We start from the raw sequence: 13,119 nt of genomic DNA, 5'->3' as shown, positions 1-13,119 counted from the left end.
TTGCTTTGGGGCTCCTTTTGGTTATGTGAAGCAATCATCAAATTTAATAAATTAAACTAAATTGAAATACCGTACCCTTTGCTCAGCCACTTTGTTCCTCTTGGGGTTTCATACCCTTGTTTGCAAGGCAAGCATAAGTCTGAAACCTCAGCAGGGGGGGAACAGTGAGTGTGGGAAGGGTTTAAGCACCCTCCCTGCTGCTTCTCCACTGTAAAATGCACCCTCCTGAGGGTAGTTTGGAGCACAGATTGGCCACCTGGCTAATGTTGCACACAGCGGCCTTTAAAAAGACATAGGCACCGCACCATGGTGTTAGCAAGTAATCAAGATCATAACAGTGGCTCTCTGGTGGAAGCTGCTAAATCTAGTCACAGAGTATATAGCCAAAGCACTGAACTGAAATCAACAAACCAGAGAGCAACGAATGTGTCCAATAAGGCACCAAGCCCAAAGCTGAGGTGACTGGGCCTTGTAAGGGCTTGTAACAAATGTTTAAGAAGCATAAAGAAAATTAAAGTGTGGCTTAAGGCATCTATACGCTTGCACGCGCACACACGCACACACACACACACACATATATATATATATATATATATACCACAGGGACGCGGGTGGCGCTGTGGGTAAAAGCCTCAGCGCCTAGGGTTTGCCGATCGAAAGGTCGGTGGTTCGAATCCCCGCGGTGGGGTGCGCTCCCGTCGTTCGGTCCCAGCGCCTGCCAACCTAGCAGTTCGAAAGCACCCCCGGGTGCAAGTAGATAAATAGGGACCGCTTACAAGCGGGAAGGTAAACGGTGTTTCCGTGTGCGGCTCTGGCTCGCCAGAGCAGCGATGTCACGCTGGCCACGTGACCCGGAAGTGTCTCCGGACAGCGCTGGCCCCCGGCCTCTTGAGTGAGATGGGCGCACAACCCTAGAGTCTGGCAAGACTGGCCCGTACGGGCAGGGGTACCTTTACCTTTATATATATACCACAGAAGTAAAAGTTACTCTATAACAGGAAGAGTAGATTTTAGCATGTGCAAAAACAGTAAAACCAGAGAAGGAAGAGTGTATGGTACATTGAGGTGCATGCCAGATTTTTTTTTTACTGGTATCAAACACGGGAACAACTAATTAAGAGAAATGTGTTGAATAGGTGGGTGGAGGAAAGACATAAAAATATGATGAGACCCAGTGTAAAATATTCAGAAGAAAGAACTAAAGATTGGAGGAAGTGAAAAGGGATACAAAATTATTTTGGAAAGAGATGCCCCGCAATCTGCTGCTAAAAAGCATGCATAGCCTGAAGACAAGATGGGGAAAATGGCAATAGCGGCCAGAGAATTGCCGTAAGTGTGGCTGCTGAATGGGATTGGCAAAGAGATATTTAGAGAATTTTGCCAATATTGACTGCTTAAATTAGTCTTCACCTGGCATTCTAATGACACTGGACCATTTGAGCAGATGGACATGTACTATTTCGCAACTGTCATGTCAAAACTCACCCTGAGCTCATCTGACTGGCTTGGTTCAAGGTGTGCCAACAGGACACAAGGGAATGAAGATGTCAGATCTACATCTGATTGCTTTTGGCTTGCACAAGCAACACTCAAAAGTGTCCACTGTTAATGGGTAGACTAGGAACAGCCATCTGGTACAAGATCATGGAGTAGGAGTCAAGCCTTCGAAAGTCTAGTCTGGTAATTTCATCTCCGTTCAGAACATACTGTTAATTTGTGTTATTTCAGCATAACATAAAACAAACTATAAAACAAGAGGAAAACAGTGGATGGCATGTTACAAGATGAATGTATCAGCACTTCAGGTAGCACAGCACAGTGGAACCCGTTATTTGGTAAAGGCTAACTTGTGCAGTGTGTGTATATGTTTGTGTGCACATGTGTGCTCTCCCAATCCAGTGTGATAAACTTAGAAAGCCTGCAGTTTAAACGTAAGTGTTTGCGGTTTGTTAAGTACTGCAATACTTCCATGTTCTTGGTCTCTGTATGTTTTGTTTATAATATAATCTTAGTCTCCTGGAGTTCAGTGTGGGGGATCATCATGTCTTTAAAAGGTAGCTTGACCCAAGAGAAATGGAGCACAGACTGGACTGAGGAAGTATTCTCTGAAACGTCTGCTGTGCTGTGCAGTACAGCTGTACCTCTGCTTACGTATCCCTCCAGTTACATAAACGTTGGGATACGTAAGCGGCAAACCCAGAAGTATATTTCCGGGTTTTTGCAGTGCGCACATGCGCAGAAGCACTCTACCACCGCATGCGCATAAACAATCTCTCCAGTTGCAAAAACCTCAGGATCCAGCCGGACTTTCAGAACGGATCCTGTCCGCAACTGGAGGTAATACTGTAATTTTTTTTCGCATACCTCCTTGGGGATGTTCCGTTTTTGTATTGTTTCTGTATCTGTGTTAAACTTTGTATTGAAAACTGAAAAGCATCCAGGGATTTAAAGTTGTATGAGCATCTTCATTTAAAGGTTTATGAGAACACATTCTTTTGTGGATCACATAGGCTAGACCTGTTAAATAATTTCCTTTGGTTATTACAGAATTTTGGATTACGGCTTTTGGCTGTTATTTTGCCTAAGGAAAAGCACCAGCTTGAAACACACTGGGAAATGTATTGGTAGAAATACCCAGGGTCAGGGGTCATGATTCTGTTTCACCTACTTTCTCAATCAATAGAATCATAGAATTGTAGAGTTGGAAGGGATCCTGAGGATCATCTAGTCCAACCCCCTGCAATGCAGGAATATGCAGCTGTCCCACACGGGGATCGAACCTTCAGCCTTGGCAGAACCATGCTCCATCCAACTTAGCTATCCAGGCCTGATAAGAAATATCTGGCCGCTAGTTTCAGCCTTTCAAATTATTTGAATACAAACATTGAAAGTAACTTACATTAGATTCATTACTGCACTTACTTCAGCACGTTAAGTTCTGGCACATATTTATTCATTTTGAAAAAAGGAAATGTTATTCTTGTGCTACAGATGGAGAACTAAGGAATACTTAAAAGAACACAATTATCACGTCCAAAATCACAATAGAAATTTGCAACAAAATGTGGTGTTTGTATTTGAGGCAGACACTAAAAGTGGCTAATTAAACCATCAATGGCCTTTTAAACTGTGTATGGTTACTATGTTTGTGTTTTTGTGGCTCCTTCCTTACATATCTTTAGGCACCAGGCGAAAACATTTCTCTACAACCAGGCCTGTGGCTGATTAACATTCTATGTCCTTTTAAATGTGTTTGTGCGAGGAAGGTTATTGGTTTGTTTTTGTTCTTGTTGTATTATGTGTTTTGGGTTCTCATTTTGTATTTTTATGTTGCGAACTGCACTGTGATCTTCGGGTGGTAAGGGGGGTATACATATTACAGTAACAATTGTTTACGGAGGAATCCAAACCCAAGATCGCTGGGATGAGGAGCTCTCCAGCTCAGCTGACTAAGCCAGTGGAAATGCTCCATCCCTGCTCAGATGGAGATACACTGGTGCGAGTCCTCCATCCTGGCTCACTTGGGGAAAGCCCTGACAAAAGTGGATTATGGGGGCAGGGAGGGGGCTTACCCATATCTCAGATTCTGTCCAGCTTGGTCACATGACCTAGCAACTCAGAAAAGTTTACATTGGAAAAAAGGGTGGCACAAGTCAAACTCTATTTTCAAGGCTTGTTTTCCCTCAGCCCATCTCAGTCTTGCTCCTGATTGGAGTTCTGAATAGGGGGATGTCACACTAACACTATTCACCCTGGCATAAATGATGCCAGCTTCCTATAGTTTGGCTTGCTTTGTCTGCAATGGAGAATTTTTACACTTATCAGAAAACATTATGGCTTGGTTCACACATAATGTGAAGTCAGTTTGTTTAACAAACCACAAATTGTCCCAAATACAAGCAAAAAGACCTCATGGCTTGTTCTCCTGAAGTTTGTTTTGCCTCATGTTTTTGTTTTTGTTTTGCTTGGCATGTATCTGGGGCGGAAAGCAAACTGCTGGGTAGAATTTGCGCTGTGGCTTAAGCGTTATGTGTGAACCAGGTCTGCAAACACTGGAAAATTTGTGCTTAAAGACGTTACAACAATCCTTGATTGGCTCCAAGTGGACAATGGTTTTGGGACAGAAGAAGAATAAAGGCCAAAGCTGGCACTGGGCCATAGACAGGTAACTAAGCCTGGGGTATATTTTTCTTTAGCTAATATAGTATAAACATATTGATCTACTGAACAGCTTTGCAGCAGAAATTAATATCTATATGCAGCATCTATACTAGGATGACAAGCCCCTCCAATGATGTGTAATACCCCAATCCTGATATCACAATGTGGTATGGATGCCGTCTGACCGGCAATGGGGAGCTATTTTCAGCCCAAAGGCCTCATTCCCTTCTGGGCAACCTTCAGAGAGACACATGTCAGAGGCAGAAGTGAGCTTAGCAATAAATGTTAATTTTACTTTTCTTCAGTAGGCTGCCTTACACACACACACACACACACACACACACACACACACAATGCCCTGCATCCAGAAAAATCAGAGTTCAAGGAAACATTCCAGAAAAACAAAAACAGGAAGGTATGAAGCAAGGTCAGTGAGGAACGCAGGTTGAAAAGAGTTCTGAGGGCCAAAAAGAGAAGGCTGGAGGGCTGCATTTGACCCATCCCCACCCCCACCCCGGCCTGAGGTTCTCCATTCTTACAATAGAGGGCATATTACAGCCTCCAACTGTAGGATGCTCCATCACAGACAAATGCTGCTAATAAGGAATGACATGTACAGATGATGACACCCAATCTATCTTTCCTCTCCATCACATGCCAGGGAGGCTGTCAAGGTCCTAAATAGTTACTTGAAGTCATTAATATATTGGCAGCAAACAAAGTGAAGCTTAATCCAGAAAATACAAAAACAGCCCTAGTTAGTAGAACTGTCAGATAATCTGGGAGCGGGAGCTTAACCTGTTTTGGATGGGACTGCAGTTCCCTTGAAGTCCCAGGTCTGCAGTCTGGGCATATTCCTGGAGTTGGCTTTAACTTAATTGCCTAATTCAGGAGTGGCCTTATCCAGTCTATTTTATTTATTTATATGATTTTATTTACCCACCCATTACCATAAAGTTATAGGGCACATTACAACAAAACCATGAGACAACTTAAAATTTATAAAATTTGTATTTTATAAAAGATAAAATACAAACAAGACTTACTACAACACAAAAAATTGAATTTAAAACAGAGAAGAGAGGTAGGTCCTGAACACATCTCAGACGCATGTATTCAGCATACAATGAAAGCTCTACAAGAACTCTAAACACACCTCCACGACGAGGGAATTCAATAACTGGGGGGTATTCTCTCCCTGGCCGTCACCCTCAAACTTCTGAGCACTGTGGAACTACCAAGAGGGCCCCCTTCTGCCAAACTGAATCCTTAAAAGGGTCTGCAGGGAAGCAGGTGGCCTTCCAGATATTCAGCACCTAAGTCATATAGGAATTTGAACTCCTTGAATTAAGCCCAGAAACGAACTGGCAACTCGTACAGCAGCTTCACAACAGAATTTATATGAGTTCTATGCGGAACTCCAGACAGTAATCTGGCTGCTGCATTTTGAATCAGGTGAAGTTGTCTTCAAGGGCAGCCCTGCACAGAATGCATTGTAATAATCCAATCTGGAGGTTACCAGAGCATGAAGCACAGTGCCCAAGTCATCAAAAGGGGCCATAGCTTAAGAACTAGCTGGAGCTGGAAATATGTACTCCTAGCCATTGAGGCCACCTGAAGCTCCAGTGACAATACTGGATCCAGGAGTATCTTCAAGCTATGGATTTGCTCCCTACAGGAGGCTACCGTCACAATTAAAACAGGCTATCTCCCCACATCTCGGACCCAAGAACACATGATACCTCTGTTTTGTCAGGATTCATCTCAATTGATTGGCTTATTTAAGAAGATTTGTATACCACCTCCAGCCATCACATCTCCCAAGCACAGCTGTAGTACCTGAATCACTTCTCCTGTTTCAGATGAAATGGAGAGATAGAACTGGGCATCATCTGTATATTTGTGACACCTCACATTAAACCAGCGCCTAGTAGTGTTAAATAGATCAGGGTTGTCCTCCAACATGTGGCTTGCAATGCCTTCTTTGGTGGACCTCTGCAACATTTGATGCCCCCTTCTAGCCCTCGCACTGCTTTCCCAAAGCCGGGTAAGTGAGGCACCAGGTTTTGGGAAAGAGTTGCTCTGACAGGGGTCCTGGAGACCTCCCACCTTCTTCCCAAATCAGGGAGTGTGCAGCCCACAGGTTCCGTAGTGAAGTACCCTTGCAGCCTAGTCAGTATGAAAAGTTGGGCCACCTGGAAATAGATGCTAAATAGCACGGGGGGGGGGGGGAACCAAAATATTGTGGGATGCCAGACAACTTGCATGGCACCAATCAATAGCCTCCCATTTATTTATTTGATAAGATCTGTATACCACTTAGTTACACTGGGATTGGATGGGTACTCTATGTGAAGATCTCTTTGAAGGATACTTGTAAACTTCAGCTTGTCCAGATTCCAGTAGCTAGAATTCTGATCAGAGCTGATTACCAGAAGCATGTGAATCCCATTTTGCAAAACCTGTGCTGGCTCCCTATCTGTTTCTGAGAGTAACTCCAAGTGTTGATCATTACCTTTGAAGCCTAACAGTTAGTACCAGGACATCAAAAGGACCACCTCTTCCCATAGAAGCTTGCCTCCTCATTAAGATGCTCCAGAGGGGTTCTCCTCCACATCTTTTTAATATATGGAATGGGCTGGGATGCAGGAAAGGGCTTTCTCTTGGCTGCGCTTAGCCCAGCCTTCCCTCACCTGGTCCCTTCCAGATGTTTTGGACTATAATTCCTAGTCATTCTTGATCATTGGCCATGCTGACTGCACTGCTGGGAGCTGTACTTCAAAACATCCAGAGGCCCTCAGGTTGCAAGAAGGAAGGCCTATCATCGTGGAACTGCCCCCCACCCAATCACAAGTTCCTCACTCCTTCCCTGATGGTTTCTTACTGTCTCATGCCTTTTCATTTTAAGCTGTCAAACTGTTAACTGTTATAACGCTCCCTTAAATCTTGTGATTTTAGAGTTCTGCTCTCCCTTTCTCTTAACTGCTAAATTTGTAGTATATTTATTGTCATTGTTAATAAAAAACTTCTTTTCTTGGTGGTTCCCCTGAAAAGGCCCCCAGAGCAGCTTACAGGTTAATTCAAATTCCGTTGTCTTAAATTTAGATGTTGCAAGCTACCTTGAGAATTTTAAAAATGGAAAGGCAGGGTATAAAGGCTTCCAATAAATAATATTTTCATTGGCTGAAATAGTGTAATTACTTTTGATGTTGGGCAACTGAAACAGAATGAAACAAATAGACAAACACTGCCAGAGCAGTGGAAAGATGTGAGCATAAACAGTTATAAATTCACTAGGCTGCACTGAAGAAGCGCTCATTGTGGCCTGGGGAGACCCAAGGTTTAAATTCTTGCACATCCATTAAGCTCACTGGATTCTTTTTCTATACGGTACAGGGTAGTTTTAAGGACAAGAATGTTGCGGCTAATATAATCCTGAACTCACTGGAGGAAGTGCAGGTTGCAAATTGTGGTGGCGTAGAACTTTTTATGAAAAGCAGTAAGACGGGGATGATGCAATATACTCACCATCCTGTGTTTGCATTCCTTACAAACATTTTACAATTACACAACCGTAGTATTACAAGCAGAGAGCGGCTAACATCCAGGAGAAAACACTCACAAAAATAGAACCACCAAGATGTGTTCAGGGATGGGGAAGTATAGTGATCATTGCTGCCCACTGGAAGGACTAGCAGTGTTGCCCTGTGCTGGTTTATATATATATATATATATATATATATATATATATATATATATTAGGTACAGAAACTATGATAAGCAGTAGGTCAAGGTACAAAGGTCTTTAAGGGAAAGACTGCGAAGAAGGTATATTGCCTGCTGTGATATGTACAGAAGGCAGCTGTGTTCGACTATCAAAAGACACCAAGGTGTTAAATGGGTGTGCGGTCCCCAGCTTCTCAAATAAATTTCAAGAAAGCAATAGCTTGCGGGATCCAATTGCAAAAAGAAAGTGGGGGGGGGGAGAGGTAAAATGCAGCGCAACTTAAAAGCTAACTGAACTAGATGGCTAACAGATGAGGTAGGCAACATAGAACGCTGCCCGAAGAATAAAGGAGCAAAAAGCAGAGGGTGTAAAGAAATCTGCTGTCTGGCTACTGATGACCTAAACCAGTGACGTCTACTGAACAATCTGTCCGTTCCTCTTGTTTCTCAGCAATACGCCTTAATCTGAGAAATTATTATTATGCATTTTTGTGCACTGAATTCTACCTTGGTGGATGAATTCTACCTTCCAGTGTGATGATTACAAAGTGTTTCCAGAAGACTAAATGATACACAGTTAAGAGAATCCCTGAGAGAGGAAAGTCCCAAATGTAACTAGTTTATTAAGTTTCCTGTTTAATTGCATTTAGAAGTATGTAGTTACCCTCCCCAATTATCACAATGCCCAGGAGTAAATTATCCCACAGTAATTCATTTGTGGATGTGCATACACAAGATTATCAGATTCAAAAACTGTAAACCCGAAGATGTGGATTTTTTGAGGGGTGGGGTAGTCAAAGGCAGCAATTATTTTTTTATTATTATTAATAATAATTACTATTACTGTTGTTTTTGTGGCATTTCTGCATTTGAACCCAACAATGGAATGGAAGCCCTAGAGGTCAAACAACTTGATTCACAATTGAATTAAATGGAGGGGTGGAGGGAGAAATACAACTCCAAATCTATAAAGTAGTATGAAGAAAGTGAAGTGATTCTTCTCATTATTTCAACTCACTATTTCTTCATTCTCCACAACGTACAGGGAATCCTGCTTTGGGAGTTGGGGCCTCTTCTCCCTTGTTAAAGTTGCAGAGGATCACAAAAAATGAAGGACTTCTTATGCAGTCTTATTCCTCAGTGTCCTGAAATCTAATGTGTTCTGCTTACTGGGGAGGGAAAGGTTTTTTTCTTGCTGACTCCAGAGTGTAGAAGCACATCAGGTGTGCTTCTATTCTGCCACATTCCTTGGGTGAGGGCCAGGGGAAGCCACCTTTTCCTCAACCCAGAAAACATAGAGAATCAGACTATATTTATTGAGTGTAAATCACTGCTTCCTTGCTAATGATTAGGTGATACAAGCCACACCACTGCCTGTTTAAACCACAGATACTGGGCTGAGTGTTTGGGCAACTGCGCCTCAAATAATATTCATTTCCTCCTAGCTCTATTTCCCCCTAAACCCAGCTTTGTCTGAACAGGATGAAATTTAAGTACTACAGCTTAACTAAGTCTGGACCAAGATGAAAGTCCTACTAAACCACAAACTGAAACTTTTTTGCGTATTTTAAGTCACTTGTGTGTGCAAATGAATTCATAAGGATTTATTTAGTTTAAAGGCCTATTACTTTTAAGGAAAGAAAATCTGTTGAGTGCATTTGCATTTAAAACCGGTATTAGAAGGAGTGCCACAAAGAACTCAATGCATAGCTGCAGGGGAGTATTGGGGATGTGCAAGGATGCTCTTTCAGCTTGGTGCAGGGTGATGGCTAGTCTCAACTAGCCCCTCAAGTGTTGTGAATAAATAAATGGAATGAGTTCCCCAAATTGGATACAGAAAATCTACACTTGGCTAGTTTGGAGATTTGAAAAACCAATGGGGAACTTATTTGCACATAACACGTTGCATCAAACTAAGTCCTAGTTAGAGGAGACCCATGGAAATAATTGGACTGAAGTTAGTAATGACAACTGATTTCAACAGGTTTACTCTGTGAAGGCCTTAGAATCCACCCCACTACAATCATAATGAAGGACAATGTTCTCAAGCTGCAACTTTTACCTCTGCAGCATGGGAAAAAAATGCAAGTGAAACAAGGATAACATGCTGATTAGTTAGAAATCAACTGGCTTCCCCTCCAGTTTAAACAAAATAGTAACTGGACAGAACAAAATAGGTATAGGATGGGAACAGGAAGCAAACATTATTAACTAAGGAAATAGGATGGGGGACTTCATAGAAGTAGATAAACGCGGGGATTCCAGACAATGGCTCTTGTAAATGCAACTGTATACATGTGCTTGAATTGGTAGCTTTTATGCTCCTCCTCCTCCTCCTGTGTTGCTGTGAGCCAAGCCACAGTTTAGCTTAGTGCATCATCTGAACCTAGGCTCATAGTATGTTCTGCTCCAAACAAAGCCACAAACTATAAGCAAATTTCTTCTTGGGCTTATGGCTTGTGGTTTATCTGAAGGAGACAAATCATGATCCCTGAGGAGACAACACACTAAGTCAAACCATGGCTTAGATCACAACAGCAGGACTGGAGGAGCAAAGTGGCCAGAATCTCCTTTCTAAGAGCCCACGTTTGTGCTAAGCCGTGGTTTGGCTCAGTGTTAAATGTGACCTGAATCAATGTCTTCCAAAGATCCTGAATAAAACTTTCCCCATTCAGTCAAGGTTACACTTTTCAACAAAACTGGCCACTATTTTGTAAGTTGGAATCAGTATAGAACAGATGAACAGGTAACTCTGCAGATGTTATGTATGAAATATGCTTGTATATAGGATATTGTATGTAAATATAAAAACCTAAATAATAGTTAAAGAACTCATTTCCCATAGGTATGCCATGAAGTCCCATTGCCACATTTTCTGCTCCCTTCACACCTGTCTTTGTTTCTGAGTTAGTTAGGTAAAGGTAAAGGGACCCCTGACCATTAGGTCCAGTCGTGACTGACTCTGGGGTTGCGGCGCTCATCTCGCTTTATTGGCCGAGGGAGCCGGCGTACAGCTTCCGGGTCATGTGGCCAGCATGACTAAGCCGCTTCTGGCGAATCAGAGCAGCACACGGAAACGCCGTTTACCTTCCCGCCGGAACGGTACCTATTTATCTATTTGCACTTTGACGTGCTTTCAAACTGCTAGGTTGGCAGGAGCAGGGACCGAGCAATGGGAGCTCACCCCGTCGTGGGGATTCGAACCGCCGACCTTCTGATCGGCAAGTCCTAGGCTCTGTGGTTTAACCCACAGCGCCACCCGTGTCCCTTCTTAATTAGTTACTGAGAGCTTAATAGCACAGGAGGCCAGATTTGGCCCAGGGGCTGCTGACTGTTGACCATCATTTAGAGTTTCATTCACAAAAAGCACACAAACTATGATTTCAACTAAGTCAACATTCTCAAAGTGTGAAGCAAGACCTCCTTGGAAGACTAAATCTCTTTCCCAACCAAAGTGTTTACTTGACAAGGTAAACAAAAAATGGAGTTGCACTCCACCTGACCCTTCTCAGTCTGAGTGATACAAAGAGCATACATGTTTCACTCCTTGCGACAATCCTATTTTAGTTACCTTTTTGCTACCTCCACCTTAATGAATGCAGAAGAGCTAAAGTGGATTTGCTCCCGCAACTTATTCAGTTGTAGGACTGACACAATGGAATGCTCTCTGTAGAGTCTCATCACTATATGCTTTCTTGTGTCTGGTAAAGACCTGGCTCTTCAGGGAGACCTTTGGGACAGGCTGAACCAATAATCTTTTTGTAATTACAGATTTGATTACCAAAGTGTTTCTTTATGCTTTAATATTGGCTGGATTCTCTCTCTCACACCCCCCCCCCATTTCTATATTGTTAGCTTCTTTCAACTTCCCCTATACTGCAGGAAGAAAAGTGTGACAGTTTAAAAAAATAAAATAAATACATTTTGCAAATCCAGTTGCCAATAGTTTGTGGCCATGAGCAATCACCTTCTGCCATATATATATATATATATATATATATATATAGTTTTTATTTCAGTCAGGGATACTCCATTTCCATTTTATTTTTAAAATAGTCACTCTGACAAAAACTGGATACCCTTGAGATAATACAATGCACACATATTTGTGCCTGAATATTTACACATACACTTGCAATCAGGAAGTTTCACTAAGAGACCTAAATAGTCACATGACAGTTTAACAAGCCTTGTTTTTCTTTCACCCTGTTTCCCCTCATGTAATTTCTTTCAAAACAATAGCTTAGTCTTTAAAACTAAGGCTGTGAGTTTGGGATAAAAGTATATATTTGGTAGGGTTAAAAGTCGAAGGCACACTTGTTCATGTGTTGGGGCCATTTTGGCTCTGGTATGTTATTGTCATAGGGTAGAAATAAAACATGAAGAATGCTCTTTTTCTGCTAATATTTATTTAATTGCAAGCAGATTTGTTCTTCAGAATCTCAAAAAGACATCTATTGAGATTTGGATCACATGCAAACTAAAGCTAAAATCAATTAACCATTTAAAGCAGATGACTTAATAAACAAAACTCAACATGTATAAACCTTTAGCAATTTGTATCAGTAAAAGCCTCATTTCACTTAAGCATATACCCCTATCTGACTAAGTTGTGGGCCACTCAAAAACCTGGCAAGACCCTGAAGGAACATGGTATTACATCACAGATCTACATGCTTTAAATATGAGGTTCTACAACTGCCTACCAAGAAAATTCAACAACTGAATTTTTGTAGATTAGTATGATTTAAAATCGTCTGTTCTTGGTGATTTACATCATTTGCAATTTTAAATTCATGCATTTCCAGAACAAGAGTATATACCAGCTGATTGCTGTAACTATTAAAATGTATTGGGCCGGAAGTAAATAAAGCCTTTATGCTACCCAGAAGCATAATCCAAAACCTTCCAAGCCAAAACAGCCTTTGAACTACAAAATTATATATGCCAAGCCACTCAGAAGCTGTCTGGGCAAGTAAGCAGTATAGCAATTAATAAATAAAAAAATAAGAAAGGAGGTAGGGGGAAACGTGAAATTAATGGATTTCTAGTGGTGCTATTGTCCTGAGCACACTCAGCCCAAAGAGGACAAATGGTTCATAGTTTAATTCTTTATTAACAAAGCACACATGGTAGCTCCTAAGGTGCACAGAACATGCACACAAACTTCTGGTGACTAAGTAGCTGGCATCCCTGCCCAGGCTTGTGCTCCAAGCTGGACTCTTGGAGCAA

General features: G+C 41.9%; 1 protein-coding gene across 4 annotated transcripts in view; it reads right to left on the bottom strand.

The window, feature by feature from the left end:
• The window catches only part of BICRA (BRD4 interacting chromatin remodeling complex associated protein), a 102,728-nt gene that overhangs the window by 80,810 nt on the left and 8,799 nt on the right, over positions 1 to 13,119 (bottom strand). The gene's annotated exons all lie outside the window — the stretch shown is intronic.

This window comes from Podarcis muralis, chromosome 7, assembly GCF_964188315.1.
Source record: "Podarcis muralis chromosome 7, rPodMur119.hap1.1, whole genome shotgun sequence".
In the NCBI taxonomy this organism is placed as follows: Eukaryota; Metazoa; Chordata; class Lepidosauria; order Squamata; family Lacertidae; genus Podarcis; species Podarcis muralis.
Note: the sequence above shows the minus strand (reverse complement) of the source record. Positions and strands in the feature narration are given on the sequence as shown.